We start from the raw sequence: 25,260 nt of genomic DNA on the forward strand, positions 1-25,260 counted from the left end.
ATGGGAATACCAGACCACCTGACCACCCTCTTGAGAAACCTATATGCAGGTCAGGAAGCAACAGTTAGAACTGGACATGGAACAACAGACTGGTTCCAAATAGGAAAAGGAGTCTGTCAAATCTGTATATTGTCACCCTGTTTATTTAACTTTTATGCAGATTACATCATGAGAAACACTGGGCTGGAAGAAGCACAAGCTGGAATCAAGATTGCCGGGAGAAATATCAATAACCTCAGATATGCAGATGACACCACCCTTATGGCAGAAGAGGAACTAAAAAGCCTCTTGATGAAAGTGAAAGAAGAGAGTGAAAAAGTTGGCTTAAAGCTCAACATTCAGAAAACAAAGATCATGGCATCTGGTCCCATCACTTCATGGGAAATAGATGGGGAAACAGTGGAAACAGTGTCAGACTTTATTTTTTGGGGCTCCAAAATCACTGCAGATGGTGATTGCAACCATGAAATTAAAAGATGCTTACTCCTTGGAAGGAAAGTTATGACCAACCTAGATAGCATATTCAAAAGCAGAGACATTACTTTGCCAACAAAGGTCCATCTAGTCAAGGCTATGGTTTTTCCAGTAGTCATGTATGGATGTGAGAGTTGGACTGTGAAGAAAGCTGAGTGCCGAAGAATTGATGCTTTTGAACTGTGGTGTTAGAGAAGACTCTTGAGAGTCCCATGGACTGCAAGGAGATCCAACCAGTCCATTCTAAAGGAGATCAGTCCTGGGTGTTCTTTGCAAGGACTGATGCTAAGGCTGAAACTCCAGTACTTTGGCCACCTCATGCGAAGAGCTGACTCATTGGAAAAGACTCTGATGCTGGGAGCGACTGGGGGCAGGAGGAAAAAGGGATGACAGAGGATGAGACGGCTGGATGGCATCACCGACTCGATGGACAGGAGTTTGAGTGAACTCCGAGAGTTGGTGATGGACAGGGAGGCCTGGCATGCTGCGATTCATGGGGTCTCAAAGAGTCAGTGACTGAACTGAACTGAATATTCCACTATCACAACGAACTGTGGAAAATTCTTAAAGACATGGGAATACCAAATCACCTTACCTGCCTCCTGAGAAACCTGTATGCGTGTCAAGAAGCAACAGTTAGAACCAGACATGGAACAATGTCATGGACTGGTTCAAAATTGGGAAAGGGGTATGTCAAGGCTCCTTTGTCATCCTGCTTATTTAACTTATATGCAGAGTACATCATGTGAAATGCCTGGCTGGATGAAGCACAAGCTGGAATCAAGATTGCTGGGAGAAATATCAATAACCTCAGATATACAGATGACACCACCCTTATGGCAGAAAGCAAAGAGGAGCTAAAGAGTTTTTTGATGAAAGTGAAAGAGGAGAGTGAAAAAGCTGGCTCAAAACTCAACATTCAAAATGAAGATCATGGTATCCAGTCCCATCACTTCATGGCAAATAGAGGGAAACAATGGAAACAGTGACAGACTTTACTTTCTTGGGCTCCAAAATCACTGCAGATGGTGACTGCAGCCATGAAATTTAAAGACACTTGCTCCTTGGAAGAAAAACTATGACAAACCTAGACAGCATATTAAAAAGTAGAGACATTACTTTGCCAACAAAAGTACATATAGTCAAAGCTATGGTGTTTCCAGTAGTCATGTATGGCTGTGAGAGTTGGACCATAAAGAAAACTGAGCGTGGAAGAATTGATGCTTTTGAACTGTGGTGTTGGAGAAGACTCTTGAGAGTCCCATGGACTGCAAGGAGATCCAACCAGTCCATCCTAAAGGAGATCAGTCCTGAATATTCAATGGAAGGACTGATGCTGAAGCTGAAACTCCAATACTTTGGCCACCTGATGCGAAGAACTGACTCGTTGGAATGACCCAATGCTGGGAACGATTGAAGGTGGGAGGAGAAGGGGACAACAGAGGATGAGGTGGTTGGACGGCATGATCGACTCAATGGACATGAGCTTGAGCAAGCTCTGGGAGTTGGTGATGGATGTGGAAGCCTGGCATGCTGCAGTCCATGGGGTTTCAAAGAGTCAGACATGACTGAGTGACTGAACTGAACTGAATATTCCATTATATATACACATATACTACATATTCTTTATTCATCTGTTGATGAACAATTAGGTTGTTCCCATGTCATGGCTGTTTAGTGCCACTATGAACACAGGGATACATTTATCTTTTTGAATTACACTTTTGTCTGGATGTATGCCCAGAAGTGGGATTGTTGGATCATATGGCAACTATACTTTCAGTATTTTGAGGAATCTCCATACTGTTTTCCACAGTGGCTGCACTAATTTATATTCTTTCCAACAGCATAGGAGGATTCCCTTTTCTCCACACCCTCTCCAATATTTGTTATTTGTGGACTTTTTAATGATGGCCATTCTGACCAGTGTGAGGTGATACCTCATTGCAGTTTTGATTTGCATTTCTTTAATAATTAGTGATAATTAGTCATGTGTCTATTGGCCATCTATGTTTTCTTTGGAGAAATATCTATTTAGGCCCATTTTTCACTGGGTTATTTTGTTGTTGTTATTGAGTTGTAGAAGTTGTTTGTCTGTTTTGGAAATTAAGTCCTTGTCGGTCTCATCTGCAAATATTTTCTCCCATTCTGTGAATTGTCTTTTCATTTTGTTTATGGTTTCCTTTGCTGTGCAAATGCTTATAAGTTTGACATGGTCCCCATTTTTAAAGTTTTTTATTTTATTTCTATTGCCTTGGGAAACTGACCTAAGAAACCATTGGTGTGAATTCTGTTGGAGAATGTTTTGCTGATGTTCTCGTCTAAGAGTTTTATGGTACCATATCTTATCCTTACGTCTTTAAGCCATTTTGAATTTATTTTTGTGTATGGTACGAACACGTGTTCTAACTTCATTGACTTGCATGTGGCTCTCCAACTTCCCAGCACCACTTGCTGAAGAGACTGTCAGGGCAGATATATTAAGGGTATATCTTAGAGCCGAAACACAGAGATGGGGAAAGAGCAATGACTTGGAGAGATTTTTAGAACTGAATAACCCAAGACTTGGCGATTGATTTGAGATGGTGTATGAAAGGTGGGGTAGAGCAGTATGGTGCTGAGCTTCCCACACTGGGCAACATGGAGCGATTACAAGAACACTGGAGGAGAAGCATATGTGGAGATGACAAGTGCCATTTGGATAACATTGAATACTGAGACTTCTGTAGGTTATCCCAAGTGGAAATGTCTAGTACATGTTGAGCCAAAGAAAACTATTCACAATTCTCATTCAGAGAGAGAGAGAGAGGGCAGAATCACAAGAGTAGCTGATAAAAAACCAGCAGGGCAGTACAATCTTGGAAACTTGAGGTGATGCCAAAATTCAGAGGAAGGCAGAGCAAGAGGGGTCAATGAAAGAGCATCAGTGTGTAGTGGAACAAAAGTATTTATGTGTGAGTCATCAACCCTGTATGTTGCTTTTCCTCCACTTCTCATCCATGCCTGAAGAAGAAATGTGCATTTGGCCCTTGATTTCTTGCTTCTTCCCTCTTCCAAATTAGTAAGGAAAGCAGAGGCAGAAAGGGCAAATAAATCTACATAATAAAGAGATGGATGGAAGAAGAATGTGGGAGTATAAAGAAGAGTCTTGTCTCTGTAGCTCAGAAAGAGAATTTTGGAGATTGTGGTTTGAGAGGTTCCAGACCAGCTGTGAGGTTTAGGGAAAGTGGTAAATGTTATAGGAATCTTTGATAAATATGGCTGAATTATATTCCCTTTAATATTCTTAGAGGAATCTAAGGCTAAATGACTTTTAGTTGTTGTTCTGAACATCTTTGGGAAAATCTCTGAGTAGAGACTGAGCTACATGACACAACAGATTTACTTGGGTTCTAAGGAATCACTAGGGATATGGGGTAGCACCCAAAGGGAAGTAAGGCCACAGAAACCAATAAGATGATGGAGTAGTTCACAGTACTGAATGCTAGTGAGAGATCAGACAATCAGGTCAGCTTTTGCTAATGCAGTTTTAGAAGAAGTTGGGATCCATGGACAATGAATGAATGACAGATAAGGAAGTGGGACAGTTGGTTTGAGCTAGTTGAACGAAAATCTTTACTGATAAAGGAAAGAATTAGGAATAGCTAATGGGAGATAAGACCATTTGCAGTGAGACATCAGTTTACACATGTATTGAATACAAAGTGATTGATCTGAGCAAGTGTTTCAATTCAAACACTTTAATTTTCTCTTGCTCTTTAGCCAAAGACCTGCTCCTTTTCCCTGATGACTTGATCCCTGAGCCACTTATCTCATTATGGTTGATCTACTGTAGATTACCCTCATGGAATAATGCTAAAGAGAGTAGCAAATAAGAAGGAATTTGGTTCTTATCCAGGAATATTTGGGATAGAAGTTCCCATGCTTTCCTGGGTGAAGACTATAGCTGTTTTGTTGTTTTCTTCTTTTAGTTTAAAGGTTCCCTCAGAAAAAAAGTTATTACAGAAAATGTTAAAAATGAAAACATCTGACTGCCATCCTCTCTTTTAATTAAAAAAGTTAATAATATATATATATATATAGATATATTTCAATAGTAAAAATTGTGTCTCTACACAGGTTAGGGGCTTCCCAAGTGGTGCAGTGGTAAAGAATCTACCTTCCAATGTTATATCTAGTTGCTCAGTCATATCCAACTCTTTGTGACTCCATGGACTGCAGCCCACCAGGCTCCTCCATCCATGTGGATTCTCCAGGCAAGAATACTGGAGTGGGTTGCCATTTCCTACTCCAGGGGATCTTCCTAAGCCAGGGACTGAACCCAGGTGCAGGAAACATAAGACCTACAGGTTTGATCCCTGGGTCAGGAAGATCCCCTGGAGTAGAAAGTGGCAACCCACTCCAGTATTCTTGCCTGGGAAATCCCATGGACAGAGGAGCCTGGCGGGCTACAGTCCATGGGGTCACAGAGGGTCAGACACAACTGAGTGACTGAACACACACAGGTTAGCTTTTGTACACATGGGAAGCGGAATGTCTCCAGCTTCCTCTGAGTGAAGCAATAGCTTCTTTAAAGAGGAAGATTTGCTTAGGAGGAGACCAGTTAAATTTATGACCATCCTAACCTTCTTACTGCAAGTTCAAAGCTCTTCTTTGGTGACTTCTAGTCAAGATTACCTTGTCTTGAAAGCAGGCTTGTTGGTATTGTGCTAAGAAGGTGGCAAAAATATTGTTTCAACTATTGTAATAGAGACCATGTTCTGCTATTAGATCTTCATTCCTTAGGGTTTGGGATTGCCCTATCTCAAAATGTCAGACCAGTGTAACACAAAATGTGATCTGTAGACAAGCAGCAGAGGCAACACCAGGAGTGTGTGAGAAATGCTAATTTTCCCATATCACTATAGATCCACTGAATCAGAACTGCTGGAGGTGGGGTGGTGTAAGGCCCGAGAATCTATATTTTAACATGTCTTCCATGTGATTCTTGCATCTACAGAAGTGTGGGAAGAACTGCACAGGCTCATAGGAAGGAACCCTGTCTTAAAGCATGTTAAGTGTCTTCCTTTGCCCCTTGAAATGCATTCCCCTGCATTCTCACACTGCTGGGTCCTAAGAAGTAGATCCGTATTGATGATATCAGGAGTATCCTAGAAGGATTGATTGATAGCACAAAAAGGAGATGCGTGTGAGAAGAGTGTGGTCTGAGATGTTTATTTCTTCCCAAGGCCCTTCCTGCAAGGTCATCAAGGGCTGGTGGCTTCCTTTAACTGAAGGTCGCAGCTTCTTATCAGTTGGCTGTCTCCATACAGTGCTCCGTACCTCAGTTTCCCCTCCTCTCAACTTTTCTCTGTAGTGCTGCTAATGAATTCCCACCACTGCTAGGACTTCCAGGAACACCATCCCTGGACCTTTCCCTGGGTTTAACTCCACCTAACAGATAATTTGTAAAAAGTCACTTTTGTAATACTTCCTTTAAATCACCCATTCTAAATATGCCTTCCTTTTCCTTTCAGAACTCAGACAAAATCCATATATTGCCAATACGTAGCATGATGATGAAATATTTGTTGCAGGACAGATGAAGGGAAATATAGACGGTCCTGTCTTATGATGGATCAACTTATGATTTTCTGACTTAACAATAGTACAAAAGCAATATGCATTCAGTGAAACTGTACTTCGAATTTCGATCTTTTCAATGGTCTAGCAGCAAGTGGGGACAATGCACTCTTGTGACGTTGGGCAGTGGCAGCTCCCAGTCAGTCATAAGACTGTGAAGGCGAAGAGCTGATACACTTACTATCTGTATCCACATTCGGATTTTCCCTTTCAATACAATGTTCAATAAATTAAATGAGATAGTCAACACTTTATTGTAAGATAGGATTTGCATTAGATGGTTTTGCCCAAATGCAGGCTGGTATTAGTGCTCTGAGCACACTTAAGATAGGCTAGGCTGCTAAGCTATGATGTTCAGGTTAGGTATATTAAATGCATTTTTGTTGTGTTGTTTTGTTTTGTTTTTCTCCTGGCCACACTACATGGCTTGCAGGTTCTTAGTTCCTTGACCAGGGATCAAACCTGTGACCTCAGCAGTGAAAGAATGGAGTCCTAACCATTGGACTTCTAGGGAATTACCTTAAAAGCATTTTTGACTTACAGTATTTTCAAATTATGATGGGTTTATTGGAATGTGGCCTCATCATAAATTGAGGAAGATCTGTATATATGGAAAGGCATAATCCTCTCCAAGAGCAACAGTCATTAGTATCTTAGAGACTGTATACTTTTAAAAAAAATGCCAATAGGCTAATTTGAAAATGTACTATGGAAACATAGGATGTGGATTTGGATAGACATGAGATCCAGAGTACTGGTTTTGGGAGGTACTGGCCCAAATACTACCCAAATGCATTAAATGGGAGGTGATTGATCCCAGAGACCATCAAAATTCACTGCCCTCAAAAATTTCAAAAGTGAAATAGGTGAACACAGTCACAAGGAAAGGGAAAACTTGATAGGCAATTGAAAAATAATGACTAAACCTTCAGGAGTTAGCAAGTATGGCCAGTGTGAAAAGAGAATGTGAGAGTAGTATATTAAATCCTGGCTCTCTGGGGTGGTCCAAGGGTAGTCATGTATGGATGTGAGAGTTGGACCATGAAGAAGGCTGAGCACCGAAGAATTGATGCTTTTGAACTGTGGTGTTGGAGAAGACTCTTGAGAGTCCCTTGGACTGCATGAGATCCAACCAGTCCATTCTGAAGGAGATCAGCCCTGGGATTTCTTTGGAAGGAATGATGCTAAAGCTGAAACTCCAGTACTTTGGCCACCTCATGCGAAGAGTTGACTCATTGGAAAAGACTCTGATGCTGGGAGGGATTGGGGGCAGGAGGAGAAGGGGACGACAGAGGATGAGATGGCTTGGATGGCATCACTGACTTGATGGAGTTTGAGTGAACTCTGGGAGCTGGTGATGGACAGGGAGGCCTGGTGTGCTATGATTCATGGGGTTGCAAAGAGTCGGACTCGACTGAGCGACTGAACTGAACTGAACTGAAGGGTAGTCAGCCGGGTCAGGCTTAGGATGGGGCAATATTAAGGACAAATTTCTAGTTCTTGGCATGGTGCTGTGTCTGTATTATTACTCAGCAGACATAGTGAAGCATGGCCATTTTCTTTTCTCAAAGAAGAGATCTACCAATATCAATGCCCCCATCTTAATAGAATCTGCTCATCCTTCTTGTTAACTGATCTAGGGCACATTCCTTAGCCTTTGCCAGCAATGAGAAGTACTGATTCAATATGAATCAAAAGGACTTGGAAGACTTGGCATTTGGGGACCTGGTATACAACCCCACCGTGTACTACACCATCATATTTTATTCCCCCCAGTTTGAGCGTTCAGGGCCATGTGTAAGCACCGATCACTATGTAAACAAACACAAATAGATGGACAAGTGACATTATTTAGAGTTATGATATCCTGGCTCTGTATTTTATGTATTTTAAAAATTCTTTTCTAAGAGTAACTGAATTTACCCACCAGCTTATCAAAACAAGCAATCCTTGGAAGTTTTTTTTAAAAAAAAGAATGTTTCCATCTGCAGCATAATGCTGTATATCCAGACCTGCTTCTTTTATCACTTCTTTCACCCAAAGTTCCCTCAACACATCTTGAATCAACTCTTCAAATTTCTATTCTGGCTCACCACATGTCAAATCTTGCTAAGCAAATGAAGAAACAACACTCAACATATCTCTTCCTGTCAACAGCAACATCTGCGTTCGAGTCATTAAAGACGAGATCCTAAATTTTATCCCACTCTTTACTCTCATATCACACTCAGTAAGGAATGTATACAAGCACTTTGCCTTATTATTATGGATTGAGGTATGCAGGGCTCAGAATCAGTGCTCTTTGCCTTAACATCTTGTGCCTTGATTACTAATTAAAGTAACATCTCCAACTAATTCAACCACATGATGCGTGTCCTGCCTGACAGGATGCAAATTTAACTACTCTGCTAGACACAGGATACCTTCTCCTGCAGACGGTGAAACTGTAGTCACCAGCATGAAATGTCATCTGCTTAAGTCATTTTAACTCCAGAATAGTAGTTTCTGTATCATTACCTAAGTTTTTGTACTTCAGTTCCTGCAAAGATTGTTTCTACTTGATGACACTGAATGCCAGTGGATCCTAAGTTCTCATAGCAGGAAAGTTACTAAAGCCAAAATAGTCATCGTGCCCAAAAAATGACACCTAGATCAGGAAGGCATGAAAATATGTAGGTAGCTGGTATTAATGTGGCTCAGCTAGTAAAAAGTCTGCCTGCAATGTGGGAGACTTGGGTTCGATCCCTGGGTTGGGAAGATCCCCTGGAGAAGGGAAAGGCTACCCGCTCCAGTATTCTGGTCTAGAGAATTCCATGGACTGTCCATGGGGTAACAAAGAATTGGACACAACTGAGTGACTTTCACTTTCACTTTCGAGACCCATCTGAATAAATGAATGAGGAAACTACCCTCTCCACCTAAACAGCTTAATAGAACAGTTGTTTTACACACATTTGAAACTAAGCTATTGGGTTTTTAAAAATTCAGTAAGGAAAGAAATATGGACAGTAGTTGATTGCACATGCATGTTTTATTTCCTCCTGCCCGCTTAACACCAAGTGTCCAGCATATCAAATTATTCATCACACATCAACAATCTCCTAATGGAAGTCCAACAGTCACTTCAGACTTAGCAAGTCAAAAACTGATCTGATGACTTTTCCCCTTATATTATTCTCCTTCTTTTGACTTTGTTATCTCAGTGAATGGCAACCTACTTACCCAGATGTCTGAAGCTAAACTCTGGGAAACATTTCCATCTACAACCAATCACCAAGCTGTTTTTTCCTCCTTATGTGATATTCCTCAAACCCTTCCTTTTTTATTTTCAGCCTCCACTGTCTTCATTTTGTTCCTCAAAATGTCTCACCTGAATAGATGACATATCCTTCTAACTAGTCTGACTCCAAACTATTGCCCTTCAATTAATTATCCAATTGTAGGTCAATCTGGCTTTCTAAAAAATACAAAAATGATCCTTGGGCTTAAACATCTTCAGTACCTTCTATGTATAAATGTATTTTTTAGAAACCCAACCCCCTTATTATGGCACACAAACTGCTTTATAATCTGGCCCCAGTCTTATGCCTTCACCTAATTTCTTGCCATTTTCAACCCTCACTTGATATGCAAACTGTACCCAACTGCTTGCAGTTTCTTGAACAAGGACTAACCTCTCTAGCCTTCATGCCCCAGCTTGGATCTCAGGTGGGCCATCTGTGACCCCCCCCCCACCCAGAGCATACTAGGCAATATCTGGAGACATCCAGATTGTCGGGGCTCAGGGGGTGCTACTGACAGGTAGACAGCACAGTCTCTGCAACAAAGAAGAACTCAGCCCCAAATATCAAAGGTTCCAGGATTAAGAAACCCTACCCTGCTTCCATTCCTTCCCTTGTGTGGCAGAAATTGCTCATTATTCACAGTATCCATTCTCTATTTTCATTTTCTCTTAATCATCAAACCTCCCAAGTTTAGCTGGACTGCATTCCCCAGCTTCCCTTGCAAGTGTAGGCCTGTGTGCAGTTAAGGGTTATCACACTAGGCCTGAGAGTTCTATCCTTAAAGCTCTGCTTGCAAGACTGATCCTTGGCTGGCATCTGGAAACTTGAAGTTTATGAGGATTCCCACCAGTCCCTGATAGGAGTGGATCCCTATGCCTAAATGGTATGGCAATATATAGATTATATTGACTCTTGCTTTTCTTCTGGGAGTCTAGAATTTGGGCACATTCTCCAGTAGAGAGTGACATGGCCATTTCCAATAAAAACCCCTGGGACCAAGTCTCTACCGAGCTCTCCCGGCACAGCGCACTTCATACATGTTACCACAGTTTGTTCATGGAGGAATTAAGACTATCCTAAGTGACTTGACTGGGGAGTGCTTTTGGAGGCTTGCAACTGGTTACCTCTGTACTTCACCCAATGGGCCTTTTCCTTTTGTTGGTTTCTCTTTTTCTTTTCTTACAGTGGATCTTGGCCATGAATTTAACTACATGCTGAGTTCTGTGAGTATTTCTGTATCAAACTGAAAGAAGTCTGGGAACTCTTTACAAAACATGTGACTAAATTCTGGCCAGGGAAAAGTGCACATAAGTCAACTTCTGGGTTACAGCCTTTAAAAAATGGATTCGCTCTTCTTTATCTTTTCCTTCATCCTATTCACTGGATTGTAGATGTGTTACTGGCCAGCTTCAATCAGGTGGATGAGAACCATACCCTGATGCAGAGGTTGGCAGACTTTTTCTCTAACCAGGATTCTAATCTCTGTTGAAACTACTCATGTCAGCCACCGTAGCACTAAAGCCTCCATAGACAACATGTACACAGATATATATAGCTGTGTTCCTATAAACCTTTACTTCCAAACAGCAGAAGTGGGCCAGAGTGTCTGCATGTCATGGTTTGCCAGTCTCTACCCTAGAGGACAGAGAAGGAAGGTGATGAAAGACATTTCTTCTTGGGTTTAAGAAGAAATGGGTGATCCTATGATGTGATCACTCCCACATGCTGTCCACTCAAATGTCCTCTTGTGTTTCCATCTAGTCCCATATATATCAAAATATCTATCAAAACAAGCACATGTGTGAATTATCTCTCCACTCCATTAGTCTTTAAGCCCTTAAGGGCAAGGGCCATTTATCCCCATATCTTTAGTGCCCATCACAGTGCTCACCATGTATCAGGACTCAAAATAAATTTGTTGATGTGGTTAATTAAGTGTACTTTTTTCTTACGTTCTTAACTATTCCCTGGCAGTGTTGCTGGCAAATGAATGAAGGTAGTATTACTCATCCAGTCAGAACTCTAATCTATAGCTTTCTTGCAATGACTTCCAGTCTCTAGGCTACATCTCAGAAGGATGCTCAACCGTGCACATGTCTCACTTCAGAGGTGCACTTGTTCTAAACCTTACAAAGCATTTAATGCAATAGAACAGGGTATACACTGAAAGAATGTTTATATCTCACAGCCAGGATCAGGTTCAGCATTTTTAAATTTTACCCAATGCCCTTTGTATTCATTGATCATGGGACAATGCTTCCTCTTCTGTGAAAACAAAGGTACCAGAAACGTCCCAATAATTCAGGTGCTCACTTTTTAAGAGTGTTTTCTAAGGCAGCCAAAGGACAAATGATACCAGTGTGACTTGTCTTGCTTGTGAGAGACAAAACTGCTCACTTGTTGGCCAGAATTTCTGGTTCTTCTACATACTCCAAATCCTGCTCCACTCTCTCCAATGGAGTTCCAAATACCTTCCTATAAACCCTCCTATAGTTTTGGAAACAGCCTCATTGGGTATGTTGAAGCTATAGCAACCTTATCTACATAATTCCTCTTACATTAGTGCTCTACCATCCAAACTTATGTGAGATAAAGATTTGATTGTAACTGGGAGCCATGAGGTAGAGCTCAGAAGATGTGTTAAGGGCAGGCTGTCCAAGTGCAAAGCTTTGGGTGTACTCTCTGCAGGCTGCAACTCCCTGTGACTTGCCGGGCCAGCCCTTGCAGTTCTGATCTAGCACATCAGTACCCATATGAGGCTTTCTCTGGTTCCAAATGTTCACATAGCTCCCATCATGGCTGTCTTTCCTGGTACCTGTCTTCACCGGTGAGGTGGCATCAAGCCCTCGGCAGGGACTCCACTGTGGAGTCAGCAGACCAGCCTCTTTCTGGCCTCAGTGTCTCCTGAGGCTGCTGGGACATATACCTCCTTTGGGTGTCACTTATTGGCTACTTACTGTCTGTGGTAGAACAGCTAATCCAAGGACATCAGGACTTTCTGAAGTCTAAGATGAATATGAGTTACATATTCAGAAATATTTATAAATATTTACAAATTTGAGCTTATCTTGACCATTCATAGGACAAGAGAAGCAAATGTTATATGAAAGTGGGAGGTCAAGGACTGGGCAAAGCCTGGGACAGAAATGGATCTGATCCCAAATAGACAGTGTCCAGCACAATAACACAAAATTATGTGTTGAAAGAAAATGGTGTGAAACTGAAAGAGCATATGGTGTTTTGGCCAAAGTTTATGAGAACTTGGAGTGTCATCCTTAAACCCAAAGGGAGAGGTAAGTACATGCCTAGAGATTATCTGAATCTGTATCAAATAGAAATCAAATTCTGTATCTTGCATCATATAAAAAGGTAATACATGATGATGAAACAACATGATAAATCAATCCAATCTGGTCTGTTGTCCTAGGCTTTACTTAATTCACTGTTTCTACCTATCTGAATAAAATCAGATAATTTTCCTTGTGTGAAAGCCTTAGTAGCCATCCACCATTCAATTTCTACTAATTCTAGACAGCCTGTGACAAATCTGTTTCCACTCAGAAACATCCACTGTTCTCCCTTTAGCCTCTATTTTCACAGAACTTGTCTGCCACTCACAAGAAGACCTTCGTGATACACAGCCTGTGTTACTCAGTGTTCCTTGATATGAATTATTTATTATCTCACCTCAGTGATAAGCTTCTTGAGATCAGAAGCCTTCACCAAAGCAGTTAGCTTAGCACAGCTATGTTGCAGCTACTCAAGGAACCCTTGCTTGATGGGTGGGTTCTTAAGGACTGCAGAAGTGAAGAAAAACCAGAATAACAAAGACCGTAACACAATGGACACAAAAGATGTGAAAGCCAATTTGTACAGGAACTGGGGCCTCCTGAGGAGTTTCAGGGCTCCTTCCTCAGAAGTTCCCAGATGCCAGGACGGAGGCAGAGAGTCCCAGGGCAGGAGCTCCCTGGCTGCTTGCTTTCCCAAGTTCTGAAGTCCAGGAGAAAGTCCTAGTCCAAGGCCCCAAACTCGCTGTCCAGAAAGAAAACTCAAATCTGTACCGTTTGACAGGTCGCCTTACGGACAGAGCCTGTACCCCAGCAGATGTTTGCAGTGACCCAGGCATAGCAAGGACATTCTGCAGAGGTTCTTGGGTCCCAGCACAAGGCCAGGAAGTGTGAGTCACGTGGGGCCTGAGAAAAACCAGATGCTTGGGAAAGAAATAACAGGAGATGTAGAAATACTGTACGGTCTAGACTGAATGCTTCAGTGGTCTCAAGATAAACAAGTAGGCCAAGGGTGAGATGTGTGCACTCAGGCAGCTTTCCCCAAGAGACTTCCAGCTCCTATCTTCAGGAAACAGCAAAGCCTCACTTCTGTGACCACAGGCAAACTTGGCATGCACGTCCTTGCTTTCTTTCAGCTTCATCAGTGTACTTGAATTTATAGGACGGCACATGCCCATCGCAAGCATTTCCCCAGATTTTTGGCCCTGATCTTGGGATATATGGAAAGGAAGTCTCTACAGGCGTTTCCTTCCCGCAGGAGGTGCTAACAAAGGTGGCTTCCCTTTTCGAGGAGGGGTCAGTGTTCTGGGGCTCTGCTCTGGCTGTTTGCTCTCCTCAGATATTACTGGCAAGTGGATAAGTGCTGGGAGCCACATATTCACTTCAGATGCGTTTGCAAAGGCTCAGGGAGGACTGGCTGGTCCCAGGAGAGGCTGGAGCCTAATGGTGCTTTAGCCAGATGGTGTCAGAGAACACCGTCGTTCACGTGGGCATTAGAGACAGTCGGCGCAAATCTCTCGTTTGACAGGCTAGGAAAACAGTGCTCCAAATCTAGTGCTTGCAAACTTGTCTCTCAGCATTGTTTTCTTCCCACCAGGTTCTGAGGATCCGTCCAGGCTCTGAAACTGTCATAACAAGGGTCCTGTCCAGCTGGGCTCACCCATCTGTGCCTGAGATACGCCAGAGCATTGTCTCAGCTTTCCCAGGGTGAGTTCCTGCGTTGGCTTTGTTTCCAGTCATCCTGTTTCTGACCCTTACTTTGATCCTTTGGCTCATGTCCCTCTCCATCCTGATGAACTTTTTGACGTATTATTCTTTTGACTTGACTTAACTGGACTTGTAATCAACTTTCTTCCTCCAGATAGTCCTATGTGTGTGCCTCTTGGCACCCTTCCAGGCCCCCCTCCCACCCTTGCAGACTCTTGTTCAGAGCAGCCCCGATTGGAGATGAGCTAATTCCATCGTTCCTCCCACATCTGGCTGCCTGGGAGGATTGTAGGAAGCAGTTCTACACAAACACATGTGTAATCAAATTATACTAGAAAGCCAGAGTCTTTGTATTTAAAAGCCCCACATTCTCCATCAACAGAGAGACTATCAAAATATTTAGTCTATTAACTAGCCAAATTAATGTTGAAACCACCAAGCTCTTTGAGAACCACAGGTGGCAAGTATCAAAGAATTGACCTCAATGGACAAGTAAACTTTTTAAGTCCTTGAAGAAAATCCAGGCTTGTGATCCCAGGCTTACAAATTAGGCTTGGGATCTATTAATACAGTGTCAGTATATAGTGGTAGTAAAAAAAAAAAAAAAAAGGAAGAAACACAAGTCTTCTGGAGAAAATTGAAAATGTATCCACCTGAACATAATTTAAGTAAATGCTGTGAGTACTAAGGCAATGCCTTTCAGATTGTCAGCTTTTCAGGTAGACATATGCAAATACCTGTGTCTGCATTCCCCAAGATAAATTCTGTTTTCTGTGCCTCTCAGACCTAATATGTGAATTTAAGGACTGCAAGTGAGCAGTAATGCTATTTATTCATTGGCCACACCACGTGGCATGTGGGCTCTTAGTTCCCCAACCCGGGATTGAACCTGCATCCCTTGCATTGGAAGCATGGAGTTTTAACCACTGGATTGCCAGGGAAGTTCCTCTTTGTTTTGAGTTACTATTTATATTTTAACCCAGCATTGCCTCTATGATGTTCCAGTCTGCTCAGCAGAGAGTAAAGCATCTTATAATTTCTTCTTTTGGACTTGTGGTTCCCACTGTACCTTCTACCCAAGGAATTTCCCCTCATCTCTGTTTTTCCAAATTCAACCATCCTTGAAAGACACAGAAGGTCCTGCCTCTTTCTTGAAGCCTTCTGTGATGGTACCAGACAACCACGTTTTGTTTTGTCTTTTGAGCTCCTGTACTGCTCATTGTTCTTCCCACTCTTCTAGCATTGGTTGATTATATGAACCAAATACTAAGGCTCATGAAAATTTACCTGGGGATACAGATCAACACACACATGCTTTCTATAACAATACAGTTCCTTAGTTAGGAATCTTAGTTCTAGGATTAAACATAGCTTCCTTTTAGAATAGGTTACAAATTGGCAGCTCATGGAGCATATTCAACACAAGAAGTCAGGTGTTTTTTTTTTTTTTTTTGCCCTACATAGTGTTGGGTGGTCCAATGTTTTAGTAAAGTCAAATTATTATATGCTCAATATTAAAAACTGGGAATTTTCCTCTCTCTCTTTCTCTGTCTCTGTGTGTGTGTGTGTGTGTGTATATATATATATATATATATATATATATATATATATATATATTTCTAGCTTTTCTTCAGTTCTTTGAAGATTTGCCAGCACTGGGGTCTCCTGACTCCCTGTAGGAGGAACACTCATTCTGGATGGAGTCAGCACTTTGGTGGCTCCAGTCCTTATGTCCTTCGTGTTTCCACAGCACTGAAGCTAAGGGCTCTCTGCCTTCCATCATCCTCCAAGCACCTCACTTCATTTGCCTTATCTGTCTTGGCTCCTAAGCATCTGAGTTTGCAAGGTCCCTCGTCACGAAATTGTTTTTACCTGCAGTTTCACCTAACTCTTTTTGATTTCTTCAGATTTTAGTAGCCACTTTAAACTTCCTCTTGTCTTCACTTCAGGTATCAACCTTCTTTTACTTAGCTCATTGGCTGCTGAGAGTCTTCAGAACTTCAAAGCAACTTAATTTCAAAAGCTCTTAACTACATATTTTGAAATAATCTGTCTTAACTCTCTCAGTTATGAAACACTTCTCATTCACTCTTCCCTCCCTAATTCTTTTCTTAAGAGAAACTGATTTATGATCAACATTGCCTGTTCTATCAGTTTGGTATAAATTAGAAAGAGCAAGGTGTTAGCATTACCACCCCTGCCGAGGTCCCTACAGAATGGAGAGTGGCTTATTTTTCAGTACAAGTGAGAGACATCTTTTACCAGCTTGACAGTCATGTTGTCATCCACATTATGGTAAGTCAGCTCCAGGAAGCAAGAACTCATCCCTCCATGGGCCACACAATTCTGAGGATCTTCCCTGTGAATGAGACCCAGGGCACCAACCTGGCACTTGCGGAAATTAAGCCTGGAAACAGGCTATGCAGCTTTGACTGTGTTCTCTCCCTGATCCAGTCTGTAAATATGCAGTCAAATCTCATGACTCTCTGAGCTAATGGCGTTCAGCTACTGGAAGGTCTTTGGAGGGCAATCAGGTGCTATTAAAAATATGCTAATGGCAGCTTGTGATCTAGCAGTAGGACCCCAGGATTTGGGGTTGGCATGGCAACTGCCAGCAGATAGTTCACGCAGAACAGGAACAACGGAAAGAATTAGAATGAGCTGCTTAAATGCAAGTGTTAATGAAAAATGTGGAACACCTTTGAGGACTAGAGAGAGTTTGTGCCCGCAGCAGCAAAAACAACACACACACACACACACACACACACCCCAGAATACCTGGAAGTGAAATGAAGACCTTCCCTTCTGCTGTGGCCGTGGAAAGCGAGTCAGCCATTAGAAAGAATTTTGTATTTAGCCTGATGGTTTTATAGCAGACCTATGACCTTGAAGAAATCTGTGTGTTTCATGTGTGGATGAGAGAAGTTTCATATGTGTATGTGTCTCCCCACCAAGGCTGAAAGAAGAGGTCTGACAGGGAACAGCTTTTAGCAATCTACTGTATCAGAGGCAGTACAGATGGCAGTTTTTGCTTTTAGCTTAACTGAATGTCAGAGAAAAAAAGGGGGGCTCCCTCACAAACACATATCCAACCTGTAGAAAGAGTTGGAGACTGGGTCTTACATCCAGGTGCCTATCAGTTACTGTGAAAGCCCAAGACATGTTAAAATATGTGTGCACTCCATTATTTTATATGTGCCCTGCACTCTTTCCCCTCTTTGTCTGAAGCTGGAAGTTTTACAGTGAGTCTCTGCCACTGTGGGCTTGGGATCACAAAATAAGATTCTTTCCTGCATCTCCACTGCAAAGAGTCAACAGCACTGGAAATGATTTCCCATGGCAGAGATGGACAGAAAAACAGGCTGAGTTCACTGTCTCCATTAGCCTTGCTAGCTGATGCAGTTGAGGGGAATGACAGAATAAAATCATGTGGAAGGGAGCTAAGACAGGCAGGGATGGGAATGGCTCCAGGAAAACAGAAGTAATATGTCTGCAGCCATCACAGATATCCCACAAGCTGAAGATGGAAATGAAGCCATCTATTACAAATCACACATATCTTTGGGGGGCAGAGGGAAAGAAACAGAGAGGTAGACAGACCATGAATTAAGTGTGTTGGGGAATATAGAAGGGATCCTGGGAAAAACTGCAAAAGTTCAAAGGACAGTCCATAGGTAGAAAAGTAGGAACGGGCAGAAAAGGAGTTCAATTCCTCAAAGATTCATGTCTCAGTTCACACTGTCCTTAGCTTCACCTGAAACTTCAACTTTGGGAAAAGATTGTGTCATTTGACAAATATACTTTTCCAATGACTTAGGCATAACTTCCTTTTCTTAGTCACTTCCTTCCTTTTCTTTGATACAATAGTCCCTTAAAGAAAAACCAGGAGAGAAAAGCTGGTGGAAATGCTTGTGACTTGAAACAATTGCTATTGTCCCAGACGTGGTCAATCTAGCAGCGACAGACAGGTGTTCTGCCACTGGAAGGATGGACCTAGATAGGGCTTCAATAAACAACACCTGGGAATCAAGGTTTTCTGGGGACAGCCTGAAGTTTATATAATTGGGGAAGCCACATTTAAGAAAAAAAAAACAACAGAATTATGATACAAATTGCTAGGACCCTCCTAGAGCCTGGGAAAAGGTCTGGGCAAGTGAGGAGCCAGGTCAGATGATATTCACTACCTGCTGTATATTTCTATGTCATCACCTGTGGGGGCAGGGGAGGGCCTTTCCATTGAGGGGTCCTTAGGCAAGAAAAAATAGGGTCTATTTATTCTTTTTAATTTAAGCAGTCAGCCAAGATGTAGCCTGGGCTTAAAACACCCGTATTGTTGTCTGCTCATTAGACTAAATTCTACATCCTGTACTGCTAATAGCACTTCCTGAGGAAATGGCCTGGAATTCCAAGATAATATCACTAAGAAATCAAGTGACTTAAAGGTGACACGCTTATTTCTAGAGCTGCCTACATGACTATGGTGTGTCACTGCAAATAAGACGCAATCTCTTGGTCTCGTAGCAATACTGACGTGTGTGCTGTGAAACTGAAAGAAGCCACAAGGTCCATCTTGGATCCTTCTAGATGCCGAAGGCAGGCAGCTCATTGCTTAGAGGACAAGTACAAATTTAATTAGTGCTACTATAGCATGAGCCTCCTGAAGAGGGATGTGATAAGAAAGTAGAGCCCTAACGTGATAATTTGTTGTTGTTGTTCAGTCGCTCAGTCTTGTCCAACTCTTTGCAACCCGTAGACTGCAGCACACCAGGCCTCCCTGTCCATCATCAACTTCTGGAGCTTGCTCAGACTCATGTCCATAGAGTCGGTGATGCCATCCAACCATCTCATCCTCTGTCGTCCCCTTCTCCTCCTGCCTTCAATCTTTCCCAGCATCAGGGTCTTTTCCAATGAGTCAACTCTTCGCATCAGGTGACCAAAGTATTGGAGTTTCAGCTTCAGCATCAGTCCTACCAATGAATATTCAGGATTGATTTCTTGTAGGATTAACTGGTTTGATCTTGCTGTCCAAGGGACACTCAAGAGTCTGAGGTGGTAATAGGAATCTGTTTTTTGGGGGATCTTGGAGAAGGAAATGGCAACCCGCTCCAGTGTTCTTGCCTGGAGAATCCCAGGGACGGGGGAGCCTGGTGGGCTGCCGTCTATGGGGTCGCACAGAATCGGACACGACTGAAGCAACTTAGCAGCAGCAGAACACCTGTGCTTCAGTTGCGCAGGAATTTAAAGGGGTCAGGGAATTTCTGTCTTCATCAGGGGATGTCTGTCTTACTGCGGGGCTTCTCTGAGGGTCCTCTTTTCCTCTGTTTGCTGGTGTCAGGCACAAAGGATGTGAATGGATGAGGACTTTCTTTTGCAAGGGCGCCCTCTTGTGGGAATCTCATTATCTTGAGAGGGACGGGATTATCTACCCATCCTGCCACCCTACACAAGGCACAATTGTGAGGATTCCCAATGTTTCCTGTAAAGTCTCACAGACCAAGTCTCATCCAGCACTGATCTCTCCTCTATCTCCTTGCTGTGGTTTAACTGGTGCATTTCTCAATTCTGTTGTGCTATGCTTAGTCATTTAGTTGTGTCCGACTCCTTGTGACCCCATGGACTGTAGTCCGCCAGGCTCTTCTGTCCATGGGATTCTTCAGGAAAGAATACTGGAGTGGGCTTGCCATGCCTTCCTCCAAGGAATCCTCCCAACCCAGGGACCGAACCGGGGTCTCCCGCATTGCAGGCGAATTCTTTATGGTCTGAGCCCCCAGGGAAGTTCAAGAACAGTGGAGTGGGTAGCCTATCTCTTCTCCAGGGGATCTTCCCAACCCAGGAATCCAAATGGGGTCTCCTGCATTGCAGGAGGATTCTTTACCAGCTGAGCTACCAGTGTTAGCCTTCTCAATTCTATTAGAGCCTCCTAGACTGAAGCACGCAGAAGGCAATGGCACCCCACTCCAGTACTTTTGCCTGGAAAATCCCATGGACGGAGGAGCCTGGTAGGCTGCAGTCCATGAGGTTGCTAGAGTCGGACACGACTTAGTGACTTCACTTTCACTTTTCACTTTCATGCATTGGAGAAGGAAATGGCAACCCACTCCAGTGTTCTTGCCTGGAGAATCCCAGGGACGGGGAAGCCTGGTGGGCTGCCGTCTATGGGGTCGCACAGAGTCGGACACGACTGAAGCGACTTAGCAGCAGCAGCAGCAGCAGAAATAGCAGTGGGTGCGGGTGGGGAGGGTCCGGGTGGCGAGGATGGTGTCCACAGAGCCGAAGGACAAAAGGGGTTCACGGGGGAGACCGCTGACCTGCTGAAACTCCACCTGCTGAGAAGGCAAAATTCTCCAAGGCCTTTACCACTTAGGCGGTCATTGTTAAAACCTTATCACGAAGCATTTCAGATGAGTGATGAAAATGACTGACTTGCTAGTTTTAATCACATTTCGATGCTCCTATGAAGAATGAGGGAGGAGCAGGCCCTTTTGAGTCTATTACAAGAAAGGTCCCTGAGCAGGTTTCTGTTTTTATTAATACTTGGCCTTCACGTGGCTCCTGTAAAAGGCTCTGATTTGACTGGCCCTCCAGTCAGGACCACCGTGGCCCTGCACGCCCCCCAGTCTCCCAGCCTTCTGTGAACAATTAGCCTCCCTGACTTCTCATCAGGCTCGAGGAACAATCTAAGACTGTGAAAGTAGGGTAATTGCCATGAATGACTAAAGAAGGCTCCCAGCACTGAAGTGTTACCATGAGCTCTAAAACCTGCAAATCATACGATAATTATTCCTGAAGCGGCTTGGCAGCCCTTAAGTATAATTATCATGTAATCTGCAAGGCATGTAATGTTTTCAAAACAAGCATGAATGGGAAAGAAAGCTAATGAGCCTCTCTCTTTTTTATTAGCACTGCCCTATCTGAGGTCAAAGGGGCCAAGGTGGAGACAGGTCGTGTGGAAGAGCGCCTCCCTCTGGTGGGAGGGCTGTCGCTTTGTAACCTATTGTGACAGGCTTGTTTGCCTGTTGGCTCAAAATAGGGATTCCGTTCCTTCCCACTTTGTTTCCCCTACCTGTAGGTGGCTCAATATTCAAGAGACTCTTAAGGATTTTAAGGTGAACTCAGAGCAAATTACCTTTGTCAGGCCTGGTGGATGGAGGCTTTTCAGTTTGCTTAGATTGCCACGTGGAAAGGGGGCAGTCAGGATAAACGGGCCCACAAAGCCTGTGGGTTGTGCTCCTGACCCACCGGGGACTTCCTGCTAGAGAACAGCACGGTGATTACCTGTCTCCTCTGGAGCCATCAACGCCCCGGTGTGAAATCCGGTACCTGTGTTTAAGAAGCAAAGCACAACACAATTTTACAGCTCAGGGCAGGAGACCAAGACAGGCAAATGGTGTGGCTACTTGGGGAGATATTAAGTGAGAGGTAATTTTGAAAACTGCCGCCCGTCTCCAGCCAAGAAAAGCTCATTTAGGTGCAGCAGTGACGAGGGGGCTTGCCCGTGTGGGGTGGTGGTGGGAACCGTTGGATGACAAGGTCCGACAGGGTAGAGGCTGCGCCTTCGTCCTCTCAGCATTCCAGGACACAGGTTCTGCCACACAGAGGGAGCTCAAGAGTAACTGGAGCATTTTGATCCATAAAAAATCTTGACTCTTTCTAGAGCTCTTGGCTTGTAGCCAATTGAGACAGTGGACTGGAGAGAATGAGAACGGGATTTGCTGGCAGGGAACTACAACCACTGTCTCAACGTGTTATCACATGTTCTCCTGCTCGTGCCCAACCCCCACACACCCCTGCCCCAGATCTGGGGAAGCCCCCATCTAGTCCAACCGGGCAGGAAGAGCTTTCTGTGCAGGTGTCTAGCCCCCGGTCAGCCGGGCAGCCCTCCAGGACAGAGCAGTCAAGTCCGATATTGGACAGTACTTGGTCTCACAACAGAGACAAAATGTCAAGAATGGATTATTAAGCATAAAATTATATTATTTGGTTTATTTTATAAACCTACCTAGAAAAACAAATATAGAAAAGTAGACAGAACTGAAAAAGTTACCCAGAATCACTGTAGCCTTTGATAATATTTTTAGACATATTTCTTTAATCTCTTTTTCTATGCAATATTTTGTTTTCCTATAATTGTGGCATATGGCACACAGCATTTGTATCTGACTTTAAAAGTCATAATTGTTTCCCTGTAGTGTTATTATATACTCTCCATAAATATTTTTTATGGCTGTAGTATGACAGGGTCATAGTTTATGTACCCATTATTCTATGATGGCACCATGATATTATTTCCAGTTTCTCACCATTTACTAATAGTGCCATAAAGAACGTCCTTAGGCATATAGCATTTTCTTTCTTTAAAATTATTTTCTTGGGAAAACTTTTATGACCTAGGGTTGGACAAAGGGTTCTTAAAAATGTCACCAACATAGGCTCTGTAAAAGAAAAAATGGGTAGTTTGGACCTCAGCAATTAAAACATTTGCTTGGCTTAAGATACCACCAAGAAAAGAAAGAGACAAGCTGTAAATGGGGAGAAAATGTTTGCAAATCACTTTTCTGACAAACGTCATGTGTTCAGGATATATTTTTAAAAAGATCAAAACTCAACAATAGCAAACAACCCATTAAAAAGTGGGCAAAAGACTTGAACACAATCTTTCCCAGAGAAGATAGAAGAATAGCAGATGTAAACACACGAAAAACATCATTACCATTAGGCAAACGCTGATACAAACATCAGTTAGATATCAATATCCCCCATCAGAGTGGTTGAAAGAAAAAGTGCTGAGAAGCACCTGGAACTCTCATACATCGCTGATAAGAATGCAAAACGGTATAGCCACTCTGAAAAATGGTTTTGTGATTTTGTATGAAGTTAAACAGACTCTAAGCACTGACCCCGAAACTCCACTCCTGAGTATTTACCCTAGAGAAGTGAATACTTACATTGTTCTCACAAAAGCCTCTATACAAGTGTTCACAGTAGATTTGTTTGTAATAACTAGCAGCTGGAAATATCCCATATCCTTCTATGAATGAAGGCATAAGCAAATTGTGGTATATCCATAAATGGAACACAACTAAAAAGTCAAAAGGGAAAAAATATAACTATTGGTATTGAAAAACTTGGAAAAATTTTGAAAGCATTATGCTGAGTGAGAGAAGCCGGTCTCAAAAGCACAAAGGAAGAATGAAAAAAGAGGCAGACTACCCCAGATTGGTGATGGCAGTTTTCGTAGGCAAGGAAACTTACAGAAGAGGCTGGTCTTGGGCGCCTATAAGACTAGTGGCCTTCCCAACCTGGAGGCCTTCCAGTCACATATACCTTCCACATAATCTCTCGGGGCTGCGTGCTTGAAAATGGCTCCAGTTGTGGGAATGGTGGGTGGGCAGAATGTACATTCCAAGGAAGGGAAAGAGATGGGAAGCCTCCATTTGCCTGGGTTCAGTTTACAGGTCAACGGACAGTCATGTCCACTTGATGACACTCTCCAGTAATATCTAGTTTGAATGTGTGTCAAGAAATCTGCTCCAAGATATTAACAAGCTGGAAAGTTCTTAATAAGCTTTGCCGTAACTTGGAATGTTAAAAGTGCACTTTTTCCCAAATTTATTTAATTATATTCAAATAAGAGTTGAAATAATAGATTTTTTAAAACTGTAAGGCACTTGAAATATTCCATATTACTTACCACCCTTAACGGATGAGAAGACTGAAGCAAGAAGCATCTCATAGCTAGTTTGTGCAGAACTGTTGTCTGCTGAAAATCCTACCTCCTTCCTCTTCCCTCTGCTCTTGAGTGGTTCTCCTCCTTGGCCCCTAAAATTGTAGAATTTTTTTCTGACTGGTTGGGTGAACTTCCAATTGGTCAGATAGCCTTCTGGTAACATGGACTGAAAACAAAGAGAAGATATACTTCCTAAATTTTCAGAGCACTATGTCTTGAGGGACAAGTAAAATTACCGCAGGCTTATCCATTTTACTTTTTGTTGTATATAGAGCTAGAGAAAATCTAGAAGGGAAAAGGTAAGAATTGCTTTGTTTGCCTGCGACACTCTGGATACCCCCTTTTACCTCAAAATTTGGTTTGGAGAAGTAACAGTAAAATGTGATAATGACTCAATTCTAAAATCAACTGAGGGAAGTATTTCAGGAGAGGCAAATAAATTTGTTGTAGAGAAAGGAGTTTTCCAATGAGGTAAGGGGTTTGATGTTGGAAGAAATCAATTATAATTGAGTTACTCCTATCTCTAACTTGGCTGTACCCTTGGCTTATGAGTGGGCTCTACTTGTATGAATGCCAGCTGGTAACTGGCAGTTAATATTCAGTGAATGAATGATATTCTTGCCCTATAAAATGTCAACAAAAACTTTTAAGAGTATTGAGTGATATCTCATTTCAGTATAAAGAAGAATTTTCTTAAAATAGTCTTGTTTAAAAGTAGAAAAGGAAAACTTTTTTTAAAAAAAGAATGATGTACCTTGCAGAATCTTTACTCTTGTATTCCTGGGCTAGCAGAGGCCAGAAAAGCACTGATAAGGAATCTAGTGGGTGGCATGAATATACAAAATCTAGGATCCCTTCCAACTCTAAGATTCAAAGATTCTATGGTAAATATGTTATCTTATATTGTCTTACATATTTAAAATTATTCAAGATTTATTCTCTTGTTCAAAACTCTATGTCTTCAATTTCTATCTTTCTTAAATAAAAAGATTTCATAAAAATATTGATGAAACTTGATGTAGCTATGCTATATGAATGTATATTATCTCTATCTTACTTCTATCTATCTATCTGCCACTGCTGCTGCTAAGTCGCTTCAGTCACGTCCGACTCTGTGTGACCCCATAGACGGCAGCCCACCAGGCTCCCCGTCCCTGGG

Source organism: Bos javanicus, chromosome 10, assembly GCF_032452875.1.
Source record: "Bos javanicus breed banteng chromosome 10, ARS-OSU_banteng_1.0, whole genome shotgun sequence".
In the NCBI taxonomy this organism is placed as follows: Eukaryota; Metazoa; Chordata; class Mammalia; order Artiodactyla; family Bovidae; genus Bos; species Bos javanicus.